At 45.7% G+C, this 26,184-nt stretch overlaps 1 protein-coding gene across 1 annotated transcript in view; it reads right to left on the minus strand.

Annotated features, from left to right (window-relative positions):
• Nucleotides 1–26,184, minus strand: part of LOC147109667 (neutral alpha-glucosidase C-like) — a 205,396-nt gene that overhangs the window by 116,268 nt on the left and 62,944 nt on the right. The window lies entirely within an intron of this gene.

Consider the following 26,184-nt stretch of genomic DNA (forward strand, 5'->3'; position numbering starts at 1 on the left):
AAAGTGGGCAGGGCTGCCTTGAGGATGAGTTCATTGAGTGTATTAGAGATGGGTTTCTTGAGCAGTATGTAACTGAACCGACCAGGGGGCAAGCAACCTTAGATCTGGTCCTGTGTAACGAGACAGGATTAATTAAAAATGTCCTAGTAAAGGATCCCCTTGGAATGAGTGACCATAACATGGTTGAATTCCATATTCAATTAGAGGGTGAGAAGGTTGGATCTCAAACAAGCGTGCTAAGCTTGAATAAAGGAGACTATGAAGGTATGAGAGCGGAATTGAGTAGAGTGGATTGGGAAAATAGATTAAAGGGTAAGATGATACATGATCAGTGGTGTACATTTAAGGAGTTATTTTACAACTTCCAAAAAAAATATATTCCACTGAGAAGAAAAGGGTGTAAAAGAAAAGACAGCCATCCGTGGCTAAGTAAAGAAATTAAGGATAGTATTCGACTAAAAACAAGGGCATATAAGGTAGCCAAATCTAATGGGAGGATAGAGGATTGGGAAAACTTTAAAAGACAGCAAAAAATAACAAAAAGATTGATTAAGAAAGGGAAGATAGATTATGAAAGTAAATTAGCAAAAAATATAAAAACAGATAGTAAGAGTTCTTATAGTTATATAAAAAGAAAAAGGGTGGCTAAAGTAAATGTTGGTCCCTTAGAGGATGAGACCGGGAAATTAATGGTGGGAAATATGGAGATGGCAAAAACACTGAATGAATATTTTGTATCAGTCTTTACAGTAGAAGACACTAAGAATATCCCAACACTGGACAAACAGGGGGCTAAAGGGGGGCAGGAGCTAAACACGATCAAAATCACTAAGGAAGTGGTACTCGGTAAAATAATGGGACTCAAGGTGGATAAATCACCTGGACATGATGGCTTACATCCTAGGGTCTTGAGGGAAGTGGCGGTAGGGATTGTGGATGCATTGGTAATAATTTTCCAAAACTCCCTGGACTCAGCAAAGGTCCCAGCAGATTGGAAAACTGCTAATGTAACACCCTTATTTAAAAAGGGTAGTAGACAGAAGGCTGGAAACTATAGACCGGTTAGCCTAACATCTGTGGTAGGTAAAATATTGGAGTCCATTATTAAGGAGACAGTAACAGGACATTTGGATAATCATAATTTAATAGGACAAAGTCAGCATGGTTTTATGAAGGGGAAGTCATGTTTGACAAATTTGCTGGAGTTCTTTGAGGAAGTAATATATAGGGTGGATAAAGGGGAACCAGTGGACGTAGTGTATTTAGACTTCCAAAAGGCATTTGACAAGGTGCCACACAGAAGATTATTGCTTAAGATAAAAAATCACAGGATTGGGGGTAATATTCTGGCATGGATAGAGGATTGGCTATCTAACAGAAGGCAGAGAGTTGGGATAAATGGTTCATTCTCAGACTGGCAATCAGTAACTAGTGGTGTTCTGCAGGGGTCAGTGCTGGGTCCCCAACTCTTTACAATCTATATTAACGATTTGGAGGAGGGGACCGAGTGTAACATATCAAAGTTTGCAGATGATACTAAGATGGGAGGGAAAGTAGTGAGTGAGGAGGACATAAAAAACCTGCAAGGGGACATAGACAGGCTAAGTAAGTGGGCAGAGATTTGGCAGATGGAATACAATGCTGGAAAGTGTGAGGTTATGCACTTTGGCAGGAAAAATCGTAGAGCAAGTTATTATCTTAATGGCAAGAAACTGGAAAGTACTGAAGTACAAAGGGATCTGGGGGTCCTGGTGCACGAAACTCAAAAGGTTAGTATGCAGGTGCAGCAAGTGATTAAGAAGGCCAATGGAATGTTGGCTTTCATTGCTAGGGGGATAGAATATAAAAATAGGGAAGTATTGCTTCAGTTGTACAAGGTATTGGTGAGACCGCACCTGGAACACTGCATACAGTTTTGGTGTCCATACTTAAGAAAAGACATACTTGCTCTCGAGTCAGTACAAAGAAGGTTCACTCGGTTAATCCCGGGGATGAGGGGATGGACATATGAGGAGAGGTTGAGTAGATTGGGACTCTACTCATTGGAGTTCAGAAGAATGAGAGGCGATCTTATTGAAACATATAAGATTGTGAAGGGGTTGGATCGGGTGGATGCGGGGAGGATGTTCCCGATGATGGGTGAAACTAGAACTAGGGGGCACAGTCTTAGAATAAGGGGCTGCTCTTTCAAGACTGAGATGAGGAGGAACTACTTCACTCAGAGGGTGGTAGGTCCATGGAATATGCTACCCCAAAAAGCTGTAGAAGCTACATCATTACATAAATTTAAAACAGAAATAGACAGTTTCCTAGAAGTAAAGGGAATTAAGGGTTATGGGGAGCGGGCAGGAATTTGGACATGCATCTAGGTTCGGATCGGTCATGGCCCTGTGGGTAGCGGAGCGGGCCCAGGGGCCGTGTAGCCTGATCCTGCTCCTATTTCGTGTGTCTAATTCTGTTAAATTCAGGAGATGGTTCTGTGATAGTGGATTGGCGGTTAGGATCAGATCAGCCATGATCTTATTGAATGGCGGAGCAGGCTCGAGGGGCCGATTGGCCTACTCCTGCTCCTATTTCTTATGTTCTTATGTAGGAGAGCGCGAGCCAGGACAGAAGGAGGGCCACCCTCATTAGCCCAGCTCACCCCCTGGGAGGAAGCCGTCCTGGAGATTGTCGGGGCTGATACAGATGCGGAAGTTGGGGAAGGACAGACAGGTGCATCCCCGCAAGCTGGTGACAGAATAGTTTTCCATCTCTCTCATTGACATTGCATGAGTCGCTGATGATGATTCTGAAGTTACATCATATGGACTTATGATCATCTGCAAAATGCAATGTGCATGTAACCTTGGCATCACAACTCTAACTTTTTCCTTGACTCCCCCACAGGGCCATCGAGTGCCCCCGTCCCCACTGTGCAGGAGGAAGAGCCTGAGATTCCAGACTCCTCAGAGGAATCTGCAACCTCTGAGGGCACAGCATCAGCAGAAATAAGCGCACCCAGCACCAGCGCAGACACTCACACCTCGGGGGGACCTTCGCAACATAGAGTAGTGTTGTCACCTGGTGTATCACAGCTCACAAGTGAGCATCAGCAGATTGTGGAGACAGGGACAGCAGTGGAGAGTCCTCGTCGGAGGGCGCAGGACTCTGCCAGCTTAACTCAACTGCATGTCGACCCTCTGCCTCTGGGTCCATCCATAAGATCAGAGGTGATGGAACTCCATGCACAGATGCAGGAGTCTCTGGCAGGTTTTGTCTCCAGGATCGCTGCGAGTGTGGAGCGAATGGAGGAGTCCATAGCGAACATGAGCAGAGCCTTTGTGGAGTCAGTAGCACATGAACGCATCAACACAGAAAGGATGGCTACCTACGTGGAAATGATTGCTGCCTCCGTGGTAAGGCTGGCTACGGTAGAGGAGGGCTACGTCCATGGAGGAGGTTAGTCGCCAGGGTATGGAAAACATGATGAGTGTTCAGAATAAAGTGACATCTCTTGAGGAGCGATGGGCATCTATTGAACAGAGAAACCAGACCTTCATGGAAGTCCTTCTGAGTAGGACTGCCATTGCAGCTACGGGTCCCCATGGCACCCCTGATGTGCAGCAAGGTGCTCTCAAGCCACTTGCAGGCGCGGAAGGAGAGCTGACCCATGAGAGGGAGGTTGGTGGCAGGCCTCGAGGAAGTGGGGTTCCTCTCCTAGCGCTCACACTTCCATGCCACTGCAGAGCCGTCGGTCAGAGCCCCGCCGGAGTCCACACCCAAGTGAGATAGACGTCTCAACCCCTGCACAGCCGCAGGAGCAGCAGACTGCTGACGAGCCCTCACAGGCTCGCCACCCCAGAGGACGCCCGCCAAAGGTGTTGAGACAGGAGCAGCAAGAAAGTGAGCAAGGGGCCTCCACATCTGCTGAAGCCACAGGGGAACCACTACGTAGGGGCACGCTAAGAGGAAAATAAAGCATAAGTAGTCACAAGGGTAGTCACTTGGGTGAAATTTTGTGTATATTGTAAAAATGCCATCAGTTGGTTCTTGTGCATAAAAATTCTGATGGCAACTGTTGCAGTTCTGGCGTGTGTCATTTCGCGAATGGGGCTTTCACATTGAGGGCTTAGGATTGCTTGCAGTTGTCAGGATGCTGGTCAAATAGCTAGGAATCCACAGGGTTTGGCCATTGTCGAGGCTCATTAAGAAGCTGCGAGGCAAAAGAGTTTGATTTACTAGGCTAAGCAAATCTGGCCAGGAGGAGTGCGTTCCTTGCATCCGGGGCAGCAATGTTTTCGCGTAATGCTGCCGCTGGTTGATGGGCCTCTGCAGGATGCTCGTTTTCGCCCTCCTCCTCCTCCTCATTATCATCATCTGAGGAGGGTATGTGAGGAGCCACTTGGTCCTCAGGAATCTGCAAGCCACGATGCTGTGCCATGTTGTGGAGTGCACAGCAGACCACGACGATTCTGGAGACCCTGGCTGCTGAGTACTGTAGGGCTCCACCTGATCTATCCAGGCTTCTGAAGCGCATCTTCAGCAAGCCGATGGTTTGCTCGATTATGGATCTGGGGGAAATGTGGCTGGAGTTGTAGCGCTCCTCAGCTTCGTTGGCTGGCCTCCTCAACGGCATTATTAGGCAAGTCCTCAGGGGATAGCCCTTGTCTCCAAGTAGCCATCCATGAAGTTGGTCTGGCGGGCTGAATAGCGGAGGCACACTAGACTGGCGCAGTATGAAGGAGTCATGGCAACTGCCAGAGTACTTGGCACAAACATGCAGAATCTCCTTCTTGTGGTCATACACCAGCTGAACGTTAAGGGAGTGGAAGCCCTTGCGGTTGACAAAAATACCTGGATTGCGATGGGGTGCCCTAAGGGCCACATGTGTGCAGTCAATGACGCCCTGCGCCCTTGGAAAGTCTGCCAGATGAGCTAATCCAACCACTCGCGCCGTCACATTTGCGTGATCCCTGGTGAAATGGATGTAATTGTGCGCGAGGGCAAAGAGGGCATCGGTTACCTGCGTGATGCAAGTGTGTGCGACCGACTGGGAGATGCCGCTGATGTCTGCTGATGATCCCTGGAATGAGCCTGAGGCAAAAAAGTTGAGTGCGGTGGTGACTTTGATGGCCACTGGTAAGGAGTGTCCACCTGGTCCTCTGGGCAGCAGGTCTTGCTGTATCATTGCGCAGATGTCAGTCACTACCTGTCGCGAAAGTTGGAGCCGCCTTTGGCACTGCTGCTCAGTCATGTTGAGGTAGCTGACCCTGTGTCTGTAGACCCTGTTTGGGGGGTATCTCCTGCGCCGACGGGCTTCCATGCGCTGGCCCCTTCTGGCCTGTGCTGCCTCAGGTGGGTGAGCAGCAGCCTGTCGCTCCTGCTGCTGTTGCTGGTGTTGTTCCTGGTTCTGCTGCTGCCGCGCCTGGTGCTCGAGCTCCTCTAATGCCCAGATGGGAAGGAGAAAAATGGCTCCCATGCTTCTGGCATATGCCTCCGCTGAGGAAGCGCTAAGTGAGGGTGGCGAGAGGGGTTTCCCAGGAGTTCACACTGGAGATGTGTGTGAGGCTCCAACCTTCCACAGGTGTGGTTAAGCCTGGTAAAAGTTGCCCAGGCCTGAAACAACAAAGTCCTGCCACCTGCAAATGATGACTGATCAAATCTCCTCTTTAATGGTTGACCTGCAGTTGATAGTCAGCAAGCCAATAGTGCTCATGCCAGGTTTCACAGGCGTGATCACCACCAGGTGTGTTTTACGTAGGAAAAGAGTTAAAAATGCAAGGGCCTGTTAAAATGGCATTATAAAGGCCAATTATTGCTGATTAAGGGCCTTAAAAACCAGTCCCGCCTGTTGGAGGCGGGACTGATTCGGGACCATCAGACACGCCTGGGTTAAAATGGCTCGGGGACGGGAACCAGGCCGGGGGGGTCCCGCCCGCCAGTTTTAACAATTTTAACCCCCCGCACGCCTCAAAGCCGGCCTCACGGCTCAGTTAAAATCGACCCCATAGAATCTTACAGCACAGAAGGAGGCTATTCCACCTGTCGCGCCTGTGCCACCTCTTTGAAAGAGCTGTCCAATTTAGTCCAACACCCCAGCTTTTTCCTCATAACCATGTAAATTAGTCATCTTCAAGTACATGTCCAATTGCCTTTTGAAAGTTGCTATGGAATCTGATTCCACCACCCTTTCAGGTAGTGGGTTCCAGATCTTAACCCTCTGTGTGAAGAAATTTTTCCTCATTTTTCCTCTAGATGTATTGCCTATTATTTTAAATCTATGGCCTCTGGTTACCGACCCACTTGTCAGAAGAAACAGTTCCTCCCTACTTGCTCTATCAAAACCCCTCATAATTTTGAATACCTCCATTAGGTCTCCCCTTAACCTTCTCTGCTATAAGAACAGTCCTAGCTTCTCCAATCTCTCCACATAACTGAAGCCCCTCATCCCTGGTATCATCCTGGTAAACCTCAGCTGTACCCTCTCCAGGGCCTTGACATCCTTCCTAAAGTGGTGCCCAGAATTGAACACAATACTCCAGCTGAGGCTGAACCAGTGATTTGTAAAGGTTTAGCATAACTTCCTTTATTTGTATTCAATGCCCTTGTTTACAAAGCCAAGTATTCCATACACTTTCTTATCCGCCATCTCAATTTGCCCTGCCACCTTCAAAGATTTGTGAATATTCATCAAACTTGGTCTACAAGAGTTTTCTCTACATTGTAGTTCCTGCCCCAAAGTCCAGAGTATAGAATCTAAGGGGCGAGTGGGTCGAACCACTCAAGGTATTACTGTGCAAGAGAGAGAGGCCTCTAGAGAGAGAAACCTCTGCGATCTAAAACCCCTTACACTAGGTTGGGGGGGGAAGTGGAGTCAACTGTGTTTCCCACTCCTGCTCACTATCTGGTAGATTTTTCTAAAAAAGTTGACTGAGTTGACATTGGGTGAGGACCAAATCTGAATTGGCAGTGATGCCTTCCCCACTGTTCGCAGTTGAATAGGCTGCTAATGCTTCACTTTCAAAGCTCAAGCGTGAAGAACGACCTCTTTGACAAGGTATTAGAAGGCAGTGATCCTGCCCAACGAGAGTCAACATCTTCAGGACAGCAGAAGTGGGGGTAAAATAGGGGATAAATTCTTATTTGAAAAATGTGGAGTTTGAATGAATAGTCATTCAGGGTCAATTTAGCCCAATATGCAAAATTCTGACTCTAGGCTGGGCTTCCATATCAACATGGCCTTGATCACCATGCAGAGTGGAACAGTTGTCAGCAACCACTAGTCAGTGGTTTAGAGGCTGATCGTCCTGGCTTCCCAACTGGAGGAGACAACATAGCGCTGATAGGTTACAACAAAGGCCTAATCAGGGGAGCTTTTAAAGAGGAAATGCCCAATCTACGCAATGTACTTATTTTTAATCAGAAATTCAGCACATATCAACACTGAATGTTTCTGCAGTACTGTAAGGAAGTGAGGTTGCAAGATAACTTGCTACTTTGTCATCATCTGTGAAGCATCTCCCTACTCTTCAAAACAAACCACAATATGCACGCATGTGATTGTGTGGTGAACAAAACCTCATTGCAATGTGGGAAGAGCTATCAGATACCCTACAGTTACAATGAAAGGGCCGATGTCAGATACCCTACAGTTACAATTAAAGGGCCGATGTCAGATACCCTACGGTTACAATTAAAGGGCCGATGTCAGATACCCTACAGTTATAATTAAAGGGCCGATGTCAGATACCCTACAGTTACAATGAAAGGGCCGATGTCAGATACCCTACAGTTACAATTAAAGGGCCGATGTCAGATACCTACAGTTACAATTAAAGGGCCGATGTCAGATACCCTACAGTTACAATTAAAGGGCCGATGTCAGATACCTACAGTTACAATTAAAGGGCCGATGTCAGATACCCTACAGTTACAATTAAAGGGCCGATGTCAGATACCTACAGTTACAATTAAAGGGCCGATGTCAGATACCCTACAGTTACAATTAAAGAGCCGATGTCAGATACCCTACAGTTACAATTAAAGGGCCGATGTCAGATACCCTACAGTTACAATTAAAAGGCCGATGTCAGATACCCTACAGTTACAATTAAAGGGCCGATGTCAGATACCCTACAGTTACAATTAAAGGGCCGATGTCAGATACCCTACAGTTACAATTAAAAGGCCGATGTCAGATACGTACAGTTACAATTAAAGGGCCGATGTCAGATACCTAGTTACAATTAAAGGGCCGATGTCAGATACCCTACAGTTACAATTAAAGGACCGATGTCAGATACCCTACAGTTACAATTAAAGGGCTGATGTCAGATACCCTACAGTTACAATTAAAGGGCTGATGTCAGATACCCTACAGTTATAATTAAAGGGCCGATGTCAGATACCTACAGTTATAATTAAAGGGCCGATGTCAGATACCTACAGTTATAATTAAAGGGCCGATGTCAGATACCTACAGTTACAATTAAAGGGCCGATGTCAGATACCCTGCAGTTATAATTAAAGGGCCGATGTCAGATACCTACAGTTACAATTAAAGGGCTGATGTCAGATACCTACAGTTACAATTAAAGGGCCGATGTCAGATACCCTACAGTTACAATTAAAAGGCCGATGTCAGATACCCTACAGTTACAATTAAAGGGCCGATGTCAGATACCCTACAGTTACAATTAAAGGGCCGATGTCAGATACCCTACAGTTACAATTAAAAGGCCGATGTCAGATACGTACAGTTACAATTAAAGGGCCGATGTCAGATACCTAGTTACAATTAAAGGGCCGATGTCAGATACCCTACAGTTACAATTAAAGGACCGATGTCAGATACCCTACAGTTACAATTAAAGGGCTGATGTCAGATACCCTACAGTTACAATTAAAGGGCTGATGTCAGATACCCTACAGTTATAATTAAAGGGCCGATGTCAGATACCTACAGTTATAATTAAAGGGCCGATGTCAGATACCTACAGTTATAATTAAAGGGCCGATGTCAGATACCTACAGTTACAATTAAAGGGCCGATGTCAGATACCCTGCAGTTATAATTAAAGGGCCGATGTCAGATACCTACAGTTACAATTAAAGGGCTGATGTCAGATACCTACAGTTACAATTAAAGGGCTGATGTCAGATACCCTACAGTTACAACTGAAGGGCCGATGTCAGATACCTATAGTTACAATTAAAGGACCGATGTCAGATACCCTACAGTTACAATTAAAGGGCCGATGTCAGATACCTACAGTTACAATTAAACGGCCGATGTCAGATACCCTACAGTTACAATTAAAGGGCTGATGTCAGATACCTACAGTTACAATTAAAGGGCCGATGTCAGATACCCTACAGTTATAATTAAAGGGCTGATGTCAGATACCTTACAGTTACAATTAAAGGGCCGATGTCAGATACCTACAGTTACAATTAAAGGGCCGATGTCAGATACCCTACAGTTACAATTAAAGGACCGATGTCAGATACCCTACAGTTACAATTAAAGGGCCGATGTCAGATACCCTACAGTTACAATTAAAGGGCCGATGTCAGATACCCTACAGTTACAATTAAAGGGCTGATGTCAGATACCCTACAGTTACAATTAAAGGGCCGATGTCAGATACCCTACAGTTACAATTAAAGGGCTGATGTCAGATACCCTACAGTTACAATTAAAGGGCCGGTGTCAGATACCCTACAGGTACAATTGAAGGGCGGATGTCAGATACCTAGTTACAATTAAAGGGCCGATGTCAGATACCCTACGGTTACAATTAAAGGGCTGATGTCAGATACCCTACAGTTACAATTAAAGGGCTGATGTCAGATACCCTACAGTTACAATTAAAGGGCTGATGTCAGATACCCTACAGTTACAATTAAAGGGCCGGTGTCAGATACCCTACAGGTACAATTGAAGGGCCGATGTCAGATACCTAGTTACAATTAAAGGGCCGATGTCAGATACCCTACGGTTACAATTAAAGGGCCGATGTCAATACCTACAGTTACAATTAAAGGGCCGATGTCAGATACCCTACAGTTACAATTAAAGGGCCTATGACAGATACCTACAGTTACAATTAAAGGGCCAATGTCAGATACCCTACAGTTACAATTAAAGGGCCGATGACAGATATCCTACAGTTACAATTAAAGGGCCGATGTCAGATACCCTACAGTTACAATTAAAGGGCCGATGTCAATACCTACAGTTACAATTAAAAGGCCGATGTCAGATACCCTACAGTTACAATTAAAGGGCCGATGTCAATACCTACAGTTACAATTAAAGGGCCGATGTCAATACCTACAGTTACAATTAAAGGGCCGATGTCAATACCTACAGTTACAATTAAAGGGCCGATGTCAGATACCTACAGTTACAATTAAAGGGCCGATGTCAGATACCCTACAGTTACAATTAAAGGGCCGATGTCAGATACCCTACAGTTACAATTAAAGGGCTGATGTCAGATACCCTACAGTTACAATTAAAGGGCCGGTGTCAGATACCCTACAGGTACAATTGAAGGGCCGATGTCAGATACCTAGTTACAATTAAAGGGCCGATGTCAGATACCCTACGGTTACAATTAAAGGGCCGATGTCAATACCTACAGTTACAATTAAAGGGCCGATGTCAGATACCCTACAGTTACAATTAAAGGGCCTATGACAGATACCTACAGTTACAATTAAAGGGCCAATGTCAGATACCCTACAGTTACAATTAAAGGGCCGATGACAGATACCCTACAGTTACAATTAAAGGGCCGATGTCAGATACCCTACAGTTACAATTAAAGGGCCGATGTCAATACCTACAGTTACAATTAAAAGGCCGATGTCAGATACCCTACAGTTACAATTAAAGGGCCGATGTCAGATACCCTACAGTTACAATTAAAGGGCCGATGTCAGATACCTACAGTTACAATTAAAGGGCCGATGTCAATACCTACAGTTACAATTAAAAGGCCGATGTCAGATACCCTACAGTTACAATTAAAGGGCCGATGTCAGATACCTACAGTAACAATTAAAGAGCCGATGTCAGATACACTACAGTTACAATTAAAGGGCCGATGTCAGATACCTACAGTTACAATTAAAGGGCCGATGTCAGATACCTACAGTTACAATTAAAGGGCCGATGTCAGATACCCTACAGTTACAATTAAAGGGCCGATGTCAGATACCTACAGTTACAATTAAAGGGCCGATGTCAGATACCTACAGTTACAATTAAAGGGCCGATGATAGATACCCTACAGTTACAATTAAAGGGCCGATGTCAGATACCTACAGTTACAATTAAAGGGCCGATGTCAGATACCCTACAGTTACAATTAAAGGGCCGATGTCAGATACCCTACAGTTACAATTAAAGGGCCGATGATAGATACCCCACAGTTACAATTACAGGGCCGATGTCAGATACCTACAGTTACAATTAAAGGGCCGATGTCAGATACCCTACAGTTACAATTAAAGGACCGATGACAGATACCCTACAGTTACAATTAAAGGGCCGATGTCAGATACCTACAGTTACAATTAAAGGGACGATGTCAGATACCCTACAGTTACAATTAAAGGGCCAATGTCAATACCTACAGTTACAATTAAAAGGCCGATGTCAGATACCCTACAGTTACAATTAAAGGGCCGATGTCAATACCTACAGTTACAATTAAAGGGCCGATGTCAGATACCCTACAGTTATAATTAAAGGGCCGATGTCAGATACCCTACAGTTACAATGAAAGGGCCGATGTCAGATACCCTACAGTTACAATTAAAGGGCCGATGTCAGATACCTACAGTTACAATTAAAGGGCCGATGTCAGATACCCTACAGTTACAATTAAAGGGCCGATGTCAGATACCTACAGTTACAATTAAAGGGCCGATGTCAGATACCCTACAGTTACAATTAAAGGGCCGATGTCAGATACCTACAGTTACAATTAAAGGGCCGATGTCAGATACCCTACAGTTACAATTAAAGAGCCGATGTCAGATACCCTACAGTTACAATTAAAGGGCCGATGTCAGATACCCTACAGTTACAATTAAAAGGCCGATGTCAGATACCCTACAGTTACAATTAAAGGGCCGATGTCAGATACCCTACAGTTACAATTAAAGGGCCGATGTCAGATACCCTACAGTTACAATTAAAAGGCCGATGTCAGATACGTACAGTTACAATTAAAGGGCCGATGTCAGATACCTAGTTACAATTAAAGGGCCGATGTCAGATACCCTACAGTTACAATTAAAGGACCGATGTCAGATACCCTACAGTTACAATTAAAGGGCTGATGTCAGATACCCTACAGTTACAATTAAAGGGCTGATGTCAGATACCCTACAGTTATAATTAAAGGGCCGATGTCAGATACCTACAGTTATAATTAAAGGGCCGATGTCAGATACCTACAGTTATAATTAAAGGGCCGATGTCAGATACCTACAGTTACAATTAAAGGGCCGATGTCAGATACCCTGCAGTTATAATTAAAGGGCCGATGTCAGATACCTACAGTTACAATTAAAGGGCTGATGTCAGATACCTACAGTTACAATTAAAGGGCCGATGTCAGATACCCTACAGTTACAATTAAAAGGCCGATGTCAGATACCCTACAGTTACAATTAAAGGGCCGATGTCAGATACCCTACAGTTACAATTAAAGGGCCGATGTCAGATACCCTACAGTTACAATTAAAAGGCCGATGTCAGATACGTACAGTTACAATTAAAGGGCCGATGTCAGATACCTAGTTACAATTAAAGGGCCGATGTCAGATACCCTACAGTTACAATTAAAGGACCGATGTCAGATACCCTACAGTTACAATTAAAGGGCTGATGTCAGATACCCTACAGTTACAATTAAAGGGCTGATGTCAGATACCCTACAGTTATAATTAAAGGGCCGATGTCAGATACCTACAGTTATAATTAAAGGGCCGATGTCAGATACCTACAGTTATAATTAAAGGGCCGATGTCAGATACCTACAGTTACAATTAAAGGGCCGATGTCAGATACCCTGCAGTTATAATTAAAGGGCCGATGTCAGATACCTACAGTTACAATTAAAGGGCTGATGTCAGATACCTACAGTTACAATTAAAGGGCTGATGTCAGATACCCTACAGTTACAACTGAAGGGCCGATGTCAGATACCTATAGTTACAATTAAAGGACCGATGTCAGATACCCTACAGTTACAATTAAAGGGCCGATGTCAGATACCTACAGTTACAATTAAACGGCCGATGTCAGATACCCTACAGTTACAATTAAAGGGCTGATGTCAGATACCTACAGTTACAATTAAAGGGCCGATGTCAGATACCCTACAGTTATAATTAAAGGGCTGATGTCAGATACCTTACAGTTACAATTAAAGGGCCGATGTCAGATACCTACAGTTACAATTAAAGGGCCGATGTCAGATACCCTACAGTTACAATTAAAGGACCGATGTCAGATACCCTACAGTTACAATTAAAGGGCCGATGTCAGATACCCTACAGTTACAATTAAAGGGCCGATGTCAGATACCCTACAGTTACAATTAAAGGGCTGATGTCAGATACCCTACAGTTACAATTAAAGGGCCGATGTCAGATACCCTACAGTTACAATTAAAGGGCTGATGTCAGATACCCTACAGTTACAATTAAAGGGCCGGTGTCAGATACCCTACAGGTACAATTGAAGGGCGGATGTCAGATACCTAGTTACAATTAAAGGGCCGATGTCAGATACCCTACGGTTACAATTAAAGGGCTGATGTCAGATACCCTACAGTTACAATTAAAGGGCTGATGTCAGATACCCTACAGTTACAATTAAAGGGCTGATGTCAGATACCCTACAGTTACAATTAAAGGGCCGGTGTCAGATACCCTACAGGTACAATTGAAGGGCCGATGTCAGATACCTAGTTACAATTAAAGGGCCGATGTCAGATACCCTACGGTTACAATTAAAGGGCCGATGTCAATACCTACAGTTACAATTAAAGGGCCGATGTCAGATACCCTACAGTTACAATTAAAGGGCCTATGACAGATACCTACAGTTACAATTAAAGGGCCAATGTCAGATACCCTACAGTTACAATTAAAGGGCCGATGACAGATATCCTACAGTTACAATTAAAGGGCCGATGTCAGATACCCTACAGTTACAATTAAAGGGCCGATGTCAATACCTACAGTTACAATTAAAAGGCCGATGTCAGATACCCTACAGTTACAATTAAAGGGCCGATGTCAATACCTACAGTTACAATTAAAGGGCCGATGTCAATACCTACAGTTACAATTAAAGGGCCGATGTCAATACCTACAGTTACAATTAAAGGGCCGATGTCAGATACCTACAGTTACAATTAAAGGGCCGATGTCAGATACCCTACAGTTACAATTAAAGGGCCGATGTCAGATACCCTACAGTTACAATTAAAGGGCTGATGTCAGATACCCTACAGTTACAATTAAAGGGCCGGTGTCAGATACCCTACAGGTACAATTGAAGGGCCGATGTCAGATACCTAGTTACAATTAAAGGGCCGATGTCAGATACCCTACGGTTACAATTAAAGGGCCGATGTCAATACCTACAGTTACAATTAAAGGGCCGATGTCAGATACCCTACAGTTACAATTAAAGGGCCTATGACAGATACCTACAGTTACAATTAAAGGGCCAATGTCAGATACCCTACAGTTACAATTAAAGGGCCGATGACAGATACCCTACAGTTACAATTAAAGGGCCGATGTCAGATACCCTACAGTTACAATTAAAGGGCCGATGTCAATACCTACAGTTACAATTAAAAGGCCGATGTCAGATACCCTACAGTTACAATTAAAGGGCCGATGTCAGATACCCTACAGTTACAATTAAAGGGCCGATGTCAGATACCTACAGTTACAATTAAAGGGCCGATGTCAATACCTACAGTTACAATTAAAAGGCCGATGTCAGATACCCTACAGTTACAATTAAAGGGCCGATGTCAGATACCTACAGTAACAATTAAAGAGCCGATGTCAGATACACTACAGTTACAATTAAAGGGCCGATGTCAGATACCTACAGTTACAATTAAAGGGCCGATGTCAGATACCTACAGTTACAATTAAAGGGCCGATGTCAGATACCCTACAGTTACAATTAAAGGGCCGATGTCAGATACCTACAGTTACAATTAAAGGGCCGATGTCAGATACCTACAGTTACAATTAAAGGGCCGATGATAGATACCCTACAGTTACAATTAAAGGGCCGATGTCAGATACCTACAGTTACAATTAAAGGGCCGATGTCAGATACCCTACAGTTACAATTAAAGGGCCGATGTCAGATACCCTACAGTTACAATTAAAGGGCCGATGATAGATACCCCACAGTTACAATTACAGGGCCGATGTCAGATACCTACAGTTACAATTAAAGGGCCGATGTCAGATACCCTACAGTTACAATTAAAGGACCGATGACAGATACCCTACAGTTACAATTAAAGGGCCGATGTCAGATACCTACAGTTACAATTAAAGGGACGATGTCAGATACCCTACAGTTACAATTAAAGGGCCAATGTCAATACCTACAGTTACAATTAAAAGGCCGATGTCAGATACCCTACAGTTACAATTAAAGGGCCGATGTCAATACCTACAGTTACAATTAAAGGGCCGATGTCAGATGCTAGTTACAATTAAAGGGCTGATGTCAATACCTACAGTTACAATTAAAGGGCCGAGGTCAGATACCCTACAGTTACAATTAAAGGGCCGATGTCAGATACCCTACAGATACTATTAAAGGGCCGATGTCAATACCTACAGTTACAATTAAAGGGCCGATGTCAGATACCTACAGTTACAATTAAAGAGCCGATGTCAGATACCCTACAGTTACAATTAAAGGGCCGATGTCAGATACCCTACAGTTACAATTAAAGGGCCTATGACAGATACCTACAGTTACAATTAAAGGGCCAATGTCAGATACCCTACAGTTACAATTAAAGGGCCGATGACAGATATCCTACAGTTACAATTAAAGGGCCGATGTCAGATACCCTACAGTTACAATTAAAGGGCCGATGTCAATACCTACAGTTACAATTAAAAGGCCGATGTCAGATACCCTACAGTTACAATTAAAGGGCCGATGTCAATACCTACAGTTACAATTAAAGGGCCGATGTCAATACCTACAGTTACAATTAAAGGGCCGATGTCAATACCTACAGTTACAATTAAAGGGCCGATGTCAGATACCTACAGTTACAATTAAAGGGCCGATGTCAGATACCCTACAGTTACAATTAAAGGGCCGATGTCAGATACCCTACAGTTACAATTAAAGGGCTGATGTCAGATACCCTACAGTTACAATTAAAGGGCCGGTGTCAGATACCCTACAGGTACAATTGAAGGGCCGATGTCAGATACCTAGTTACAATTAAAGGGCCGATGTCAGATACCCTACGGTTACAATTAAAGGGCCGATGTCAATACCTACAGTTACAATTAAAGGGCCGATGTCAGATACCCTACAGTTACAATTAAAGGGCCTATGACAGATACCTACAGTTACAATTAAAGGGCCAATGTCAGATACCCTACAGTTACAATTAAAGGGCCGATGACAGATACCCTACAGTTACAATTAAAGGGCCGATGTCAGATACCCTACAGTTACAATTAAAGGGCCGATGTCAATACCTACAGTTACAATTAAAAGGCCGATGTCAGATACCCTACAGTTACAATTAAAGGGCCGATGTCAGATACCCTACAGTTACAATTAAAGGGCCGATGTCAGATACCTACAGTTACAATTAAAGGGCCGATGTCAATACCTACAGTTACAATTAAAAGGCCGATGTCAGATACCCTACAGTTACAATTAAAGGGCCGATGTCAGATACCTACAGTAACAATTAAAGAGCCGATGTCAGATACACTACAGTTACAATTAAAGGGCCGATGTCAGATACCTACAGTTACAATTAAAGGGCCGATGTCAGATACCTACAGTTACAATTAAAGGGCCGATGTCAGATACCCTACAGTTACAATTAAAGGGCCGATGTCAGATACCTACAGTTACAATTAAAGGGCCGATGTCAGATACCTACAGTTACAATTAAAGGGCCGATGATAGATACCCTACAGTTACAATTAAAGGGCCGATGTCAGGTACCTACAGTTACAATTAAAGGGCCGATGTCAGATACCCTACAGTTACAATTAAAGGGCCGATGTCAGATACCCTACAGTTACAATTAAAGGGCCGATGATAGATACCCCACAGTTACAATTACAGGGCCGATGTCAGATACCTACAGTTACAATTAAAGGGCCGATGTCAGATACCCTACAGTTACAATTAAAGGACCGATGACAGATACCCTACAGTTACAATTAAAGGGCCGATGTCAGATACCTACAGTTACAATTAAAGGGACGATGTCAGATACCCTACAGTTACAATTAAAGGGCCAATGTCAATACCTACAGTTACAATTAAAAGGCCGATGTCAGATACCCTACAGTTACAATTAAAGGGCCGATGTCAATACCTACAGTTACAATTAAAGGGCCGATGTCAATACCTACAGTTACAATTAAAGGGCCGATGTCAGATACCTACAGTTACAATTAAAGGGCCGATGTCAGATACCCTACAGTTACAATTAAAGGGCCGATGTCAGATACCCTACAGTTACAATTAAAGGGCTGATGTCAGATACCCTACAGTTACAATTAAAGGGCCGGTGTCAGATACCCTACAGGTACAATTGAAGGGCCGATGTCAGATACCTAGTTACAATTAAAGGGCCGATGTCAGATACCCTACGGTTACAATTAAAGGGCCGATGTCAATACCTACAGTTACAATTAAAGGGCCGATGTCAGATACCCTACAGTTACAATTAAAGGGCCTATGACAGATACCTACAGTTACAATTAAAGGGCCAATGTCAGATACCCTACAGTTACAATTAAAGGGCCGATGACAGATACCCTACAGTTACAATTAAAGGGCCGATGTCAGATACCCTACAGTTACAATTAAAGGGCCGATGTCAATACCTACAGTTACAATTAAAAGGCCGATGTCAGATACCCTACAGTTACAATTAAAGGGCCGATGTCAGATACCCTACAGTTACAATTAAAGGGCCGATGTCAGATACCTACAGTTACAATTAAAGGGCCGATGTCAATACCTACAGTTACAATTAAAAGGCCGATGTCAGATACCCTACAGTTACAATTAAAGGGCCGATGTCAGATACCTACAGTAACAATTAAAGAGCCGATGTCAGATACACTACAGTTACAATTAAAGGGCCGATGTCAGATACCTACAGTTACAATTAAAGGGCCGATGTCAGATACCTACAGTTACAATTAAAGGGCCGATGTCAGATACCCTACAGTTACAATTAAAGGGCCGATGTCAGATACCTACAGTTACAATTAAAGGGCCGATGTCAGATACCTACAGTTACAATTAAAGGGCCGATGATAGATACCCTACAGTTACAATTAAAGGGCCGATGTCAGATACCTACAGTTACAATTAAAGGGCCGATGTCAGATACCCTACAGTTACAATTAAAGGGCCGATGTCAGATACCCTACAGTTACAATTAAAGGGCCGATGATAGATACCCCACAGTTACAATTACAGGGCCGATGTCAGATACCTACAGTTACAATTAAAGGGCCGATGTCAGATACCCTACAGTTACAATTAAAGGACCGATGACAGATACCCTACAGTTACAATTAAAGGGCCGATGTCAGATACCTACAGTTACAATTAAAGGGACGATGTCAGATACCCTACAGTTACAATTAAAGGGCCAATGTCAATACCTACAGTTACAATTAAAAGGCCGATGTCAGATACCCTACAGTTACAATTAAAGGGCCGATGTCAATACCTACAGTTACAATTAAAGGGCCGATGTCAGATGCTAGTTACAATTAAAGGGCTGATGTCAATACCTACAGTTACAATTAAAGGGCCGAGGTCAGATACCCTACAGTTACAATTAAAGGGCCGATGTCAGATACCCTACAGATACTATTAAAGGGCCGATGTCAATACCTACAGTTACAATTAAAGGGCCGATGTCAGATACCTACAGTTACAATTAAAGAGCCGATGTCAGATACCCTACAGTTACAATTAAAGGGCCGATGTCAGATACCCTACAGTTACAATTAAAGGGCCTATGACAGATACCTACAGTTACAATTAAAGGGCCAATGTCAGATACCCTACAGTTACAATTAAAGGGCCGATGACAGATATCCTACAGTTACAATTAAAGGGCCGATGTCAGATACCCTACAGTTACAATTAAAGGGCCGATGTCAATACCTACAGTTACAATTAAAAGGCCGATGTCAGATACCCTACAGTTACAATTAAAGGGCCGATGTCAATACCTACAGTTACAATTAAAGGGCCGATGTCAATACCTACAGTTACAATTAAAGGGCCGATGTCAATACCTACAGTTACAATTAAAGGGCCGATGTCAGATACCTACAGTTACAATTAAAGGGCCGATGTCAGATACCCTACAGTTACAATTAAAGGGCCGATGTCAGATACCCTACAGTTACAATTAAAGGGCTGATGTCAGATACCCTACAGTTACAATTAAAGGGCCGGTGTCAGATACCCTACAGGTACAATTGAAGGGCCGATGTCAGATACCTAGTTACAATTAAAGGGCCGATGTCAGATACCCTACGGTTACAATTAAAGGGCCGATGTCAATACCTACAGTTACAATTAAAGGGCCGATGTCAGATACCCTACAGTTACAATTAAAGGGCCTATGACAGATACCTACAGTTACAATTAAAGGGCCAATGTCAGATACCCTACAGTTACAATTAAAGGGCCGATGACAGATACCCTACAGTTACAATTAAAGGGCCGATGTCAGATACCCTACAGTTACAATTAAAGGGCCGATGTCAATACCTACAGTTACAATTAAAAGGCCGATGTCAGATACCCTACAGTTACAATTAAAGGGCCGATGTCAGATACCCTACAGTTACAATTAAAGGGCCGATGTCAGATACCTACAGTTACAATTAAAGGGCCGATGTCAATACCTACAGTTACAATTAAAAGGCCGATGTCAGATACCCTACAGTTACAATTAAAGGGCCGATGTCAGATACCTACAGTAACAATTAAAGAGCCGATGTCAGATACACTACAGTTACAATTAAAGGGCCGATGTCAGATACCTACAGTTACAATTAAAGGGCCGATGTCAGATACCTACAGTTACAATTAAAGGGCCGATGTCAGATACCCTACAGTTACAATTAAAGGGCCGATGTCAGATACCTACAGTTACAATTAAAGGGCCGATGTCAGATACCTACAGTTACAATTAAAGGGCCGATGATAGATACCCTACAGTTACAATTAAAGGGCCGATGTCAGGTACCTACAGTTACAATTAAAGGGCCGATGTCAGATACCCTACAGTTACAATTAAAGGGCCGATGTCAGATACCCTACAGTTACAATTAAAGGGCCGATGATAGATACCCCACAGTTACAATTACAGGGCCGATGTCAGATACCTACAGTTACAATTAAAGGGCCGATGTCAGATACCCTACAGTTACAATTAAAGGACCGATGACAGATACCCTACAGTTACAATTAAAGGGCCGATGTCAGATACCTACAGTTACAATTAAAGGGACGATGTCAGATACCCTACAGTTACAATTAAAGGGCCAATGTCAATACCTACAGTTACAATTAAAAGGCCGATGTCAGATACCCTACAGTTACAATTAAAGGGCCGATGTCAATACCTACAGTTACAATTAAAGGGCCGATGTCAGATGCTAGTTACAATTAAAGGGCTGATGTCAATACCTACAGTTACAATTAAAGGGCCGAGGTCAGATACCCTACAGTTACAATTAAAGGGCCGATGTCAGATACCCTACAGATACTATTAAAGGGCCGATGTCAATACCTACAGTTACAATTAAAGGGCCGATGTCAGATACCTACAGTTACAATTAAAGAGCCGATGTCAGATACCCTACAGTTACAATTAAAGGGCCGATGTCAGATACCCTACAGTTACAATTAAAGGGCCGATGTCAGATACGCTACAGTTACGATGAAGTGGAAGCCTACATTATAGTGAAAGTGGTACAGCAATATGTGATCTAAATTTGTCCTGTTTATACAGTGGTTTGGATTCAGAGTCCAGCCACAACTGCATGCATGACTTAAGCATGCATCAAAACGTTACAAACTTAACTTCACTGCTCTGGCTACAGAGCTTCCCGAACAGCAGGGAAGGTCCACGTAGGCAGCAATATGTCATTCAAACTACAAAAGAACGTGGCTCGGAAACAGGAGAGGCTGTTTTGCCTTTGTTACTATTAACGCTTTTGCTGCTAAAGGTGAAGAGCAAAGCCTCCTTATTGGTCAGCCTCTGAATCCAGTGCTGTAAAATAAATGGGTTATTGAAGGAAAGCTGTCCTGTTTAAAATTGCGGCTGTGCTGCTTGTCCACTTAGCCCAGTCACCTGTTAAACTGTTTCTGTCTGACTTTTTATGTGATGATGTGGCGGAGCCACCAAAGGACTCAGATCGTTTGTACATAATTCCTTTAACAACATGTTAGCTACAGTCTGAGTCTGTATCTTTATTTATGCTGTTTAACTGTACAGAGTGTGGTTGCTTTAACAGCGCGGCTAAAACGTGATGACGTCACGCCGTTCATCACGTGATCCCCCACTGGCAGGAAAACGTGATGACGTCAGCCACAGGACTGCAGGGGCAGTCCTCGTGGAGCCTCCAGAGAGAGCAGACCTACATTCGATGTTGTCCTGCAGTTTCTTGTTACAGCCTGTTTGTTTCATTAAAGTTCATTTTGTTTGATCGCCTGAGTAGAACACAGTCTTTTACTTAGGAACCCACGTTCCTACATTGGTGACCCTGACTTTCGTGAACAGTTATCGCGGAAGATCTTCAGCATGGACACGAACGCCGTGAGTCTGAAACTGCCACTGTTCTGGGAGCAACAACCAGACGCCTGGTTTATCCAGGCTGAAGCCCAGTTTGCCATCAGGAACATTGTCGCGGATCAGACCCGTTAATACTACGTGGTCTCCGCCCTCGATAGCGCAACTGCCTCGCGGATCGTCTGCCTCCTCGGTAGTCCTCCTACTGACAGCAAGTATGATATGTCAAAGGCGTGGTTGCTACAGGTCTTCGGGCTCTCGAAGTCAGAACACGCTCGCCGGCTCCTCACGATGCCTGGCCTCAGGGACTCCAAACCGTCCAAGCTCATGAGCCAAATGCTCACGCTCTTGGGTGCCGAACCGGAATGCTTCCTCTTCCGGGAGCTATTCCTCTGCCAACTGCCGGAGCAGCTGCAGGCTGCCCTAGCCAGATCCGAGATTACAGACTCCGCCGAGCTTGCTGCCGAAGCAGATAAGATATTCACAGTAACCCAGCAGTGCTGCGCGGCCACGAGGCGCCCATTCCCCACAGACGCGGTTCCAGTTCCTCCTGCAGTGGGCTGGTGCTCCTACCACGCCCGTTTTGGCGCGAAAGCACGACGCTGCCGCTCTCCCTGCAGTTTTTCACCCAAAAAAAAACCAAAGCTCCTGCAGCGTTCCTGGCGAAGGAGGACCGGGTCTAACGGGCACTCCGCGGTTGCGATGGCCGTCGGATCTACGGGGAAACTTCTTTACATCACCGATTCTCTATCGGGTCGACGTTTCCTTTGTGACACCAGGGAGCAGTGTAGCATCCTACCTGCGTCGAATCTCGATGTGCAAGCTGGGAACCACGGTTTTTCCCTCGTGGCGGCTAATGGCACAGCAATTCGAACTTTCCGAGAGCGGCGGGTCCAAGTCTGTTTCGGCAGTCAGCGCTTCCATTGGGAATTCGTCACGGCCACAGTCTCGCAGGCCATCCTAGGGGCAGATTTTCTGTGTGCCAATGGCCTCCTCGTCGATGTCCGGCACCGCCGGTTGATCAACGCGGCCACCTTCCACTCGATTCCGTGCTACCACGGTACCACCGTGGCGCGCTCTATTGCCTGCGCTTTTCCTTCTCCGGATGACTTCACTCGGCTCCTCGGAGAGTTCCCGGAGCTGACAAGGCCCACTTTCTCCTCCTCGGCCAAAAAGCATGGTGTTGAACATCATATCACCACGACTGGCTCCCCGGTTTATGCACGGGCTAGAAGGCTCGAACCCAGCAAGCTCGCGGCTGCGAAAGCGGAGTTCAACACGATGGAGCGGCTTGGGATTATTCGCCGGTCGAATAGTCCCTGGTCTTCGCCTCTCCACAGTTCCGAAACCGGCCGGTGGCTGGCGACCATGCGGTGACTACCGACACCTCAACGACGCCACTACTCCTGATCGGTACCCGATCCCACATATTCAGGATTTCTCGGCCCATTTGGCGGGAAATTCTATCTTTTCTAAAGTCGATCTCGTCCAGAGGTATCACCAGGTTCCCGTGCACCCGCAAGATGTCCCAAAAACCGCAGTCATCACCCCTTTCGGCCTCTTTGAGTTCCTGCGGATGCCGTTTGGCTTGAAGAACGCGGCACAGGCTTTCCAGCGCTTAATGGACTCCGTGCTCCGAGACCTAAACTTCATCTTCGTCTACCTTGACGACATTCTCATCGCCAGCGCTAGCAAGGAAGAGCACATCTCCCATTTGCGTACCCTCTTTACACGCCTCAGCCAGTACGGTTTAATCATCAACCCGGCCAAGTGCCAGTTCGGCCTGCAGCGGATCGATTTCTTGGGACACCGCATAACATCAGACGGCGCCGTCCCCTTACTGACGAAGGTGGAAGCTGTTACCTCTTTCCCGCGCCCGCCAACCGTCAAGGCCCTGCAAGAGTTCCTGGGGATGGTCAACTTCTATCACCAATTCGTCCCTAAGGCGGCTCAGCTAATGCAACCTTTGTATGGGGCCCTCAAGGGCAAGTCCGGTAAGGATCCAATCAGCTGGACAGCCGAGATGGACCAGGCGTTCGTCAACACCAAGAGCGCTTTGGCCAACGCAACCATGCTGGCGCACCCACTTCCAGGTGCCACCATCGCCCTTACCATAGACGCGTCAGACTACACCATCGGCGCAGTGCAGGAGCAGTGGGTGAACGGCACGTGGCAACAGCTGGCGTTTTTCAGCCGTCAACTACGGAAAAATGAAAAAAAATACAGCACCTTCGATCGGGAGTTACTGGCCCTTTTCCTAGCCATTCACCATTTCCGGTTCTTATTGGAAGGACGTCCCTTCACGGCTTTTGTCGACCACAAGCCTCTAACGTTCGCCATGGCCAAGACCGCCGAACCGTGGTCCGCTCGTCAACGTCACCTGACGTTTATTTCTGAATTTACCACGGACATTCAACATGTGTCTGGTAAGGACAACCTGGTGGCGGATTGCCTCTCCCGCGCGACGGTCCATGCGGTTCACCTGGGGATTGACTACGCCCTCATGGCTGCGGATCAGGCCTCGGACCCAGAGGTCCAATTATACAGAACTGTCCCCTCTAGTTTCCAAGCGACCGACGTCAGTTTCCAGGCCGCAGGCGCCACGCTCCTTTGCGACGTCTCCATGGGCGTTCCCCGACCTATCGTGCCAGTCGCATGGCGCCGGAAGGTGTTTGATGCCATACACGGGTTGTCGCACCCTGGTATGAAGGCTTCACAACGGCTAATGTCGGCGAAGTTCGTCTGGAAGGGTATGCACCTCGATGCCCGTGACTGGGCCAACACCTGCGTGGTCTGCCAGAAGGCCAAGGTCCAGCGTCATGTTAAAGCTCCAGTGGCTACGTTCGCTGTTCCGGAGCGTCGTTTCGACCACGTGCATGTGGACCTTGTGGGACCACTTCCGCCTTCTCATGGTTATACGCATCTCCTCACCATGGTGGACCGCACCACTAGGTGGCCAGAGGCAATTCCTTTGGTTTCCACCACTTCGGCAGACGTCGCTAGAGCTTTCATCTCCTGTTGGGTTGCCCGTTTCGGGGTACCGGCGGACATCTCTTCCGACCGTGGGCCACAATTTTCCTCGGAGCTCTGGAACGCTGTAGCTCAGGGGCTCGGCACCAAACTTCATCGCACCACCGCCTATCATCCACAGGCGAACGGCCTTTGCGAGCAATTCCACAGGTCGCTTAAAGCCGCCCTTCGGGCCAGTCTTCAAGGTGCAGGATAGGTGAACAGACTTCCATGAGTCCTTTTGGGTCTTCGTACGGCGCCCAAAGACCTGCAATCGTCCTCAGCCGAACTCGTTTATGGCCAGCCTCTCCGAGTACCGGGGGATTTCCTCCCTTCTCCCACAGAGCCATGGTCCGCCTCCCAGCAACTCGTCAGCCACCAGGAAGCGGCCAGATGCTTCGCTCCGGTGCCTACATTAAATCACGGCTTATAGAGCTCCCACGTGCCTGCAGAGCTGAAGAATGCCGAGTACGTATTTATCCGCCACGACGCTCACCGGGATCCGCTCAAGCCCCCTTACACAGGTCCTTTCCACGTCATCGAATCAGGAGACAAATCCTTTTCGGTCGACATCGGAGGAAAGCCGGATCACATTTCGATGGACCGATTGAAGCCGGCTCACTTGGACCGCCCAGTCGTCGTTGCTCAACCGCCGCAACGTGGCCAACCGCCCACAGCCACCGTGCCAGATCAACCACAGCCGCCCGCCAACTCGACCACACTCGCCGCGCCAGCTCAACCACAACCGTCCGCCAGCTCGACCACCATCCATCAGCTTCCTCTGCAAGGTTACCAAAGTCGCTCGGACAGACTTGTCAGGCCTCCTCAACGTCTCACTTTTGCTGTTAAAGACAATTCTGGGGGGGCGCATGTGGTGGAGCCACCAAAGGACTCAGATCGTTTGTACATAATTCCTTTAACAACATGTTAGCTGCAGTCTGAGTCTGTATCTTTATTTATGCTGTTTAACTGTACAGAGTGTGGTTGCTTTAACAGCGCGGCTAAAACGTGATGATGTCACGCCGTTCATCATGTGATCCCCCACTGGCGGGAAAACGTGATGGCGTCATGACGT

The sequence above is a fragment of the Somniosus microcephalus genome, chromosome 12 (assembly GCF_052327205.1).
Source record: "Somniosus microcephalus isolate GS21.2 chromosome 12, FLI_Smic_1.0, whole genome shotgun sequence".
Classification (NCBI taxonomy): Eukaryota; Metazoa; Chordata; class Chondrichthyes; order Squaliformes; family Somniosidae; genus Somniosus; species Somniosus microcephalus.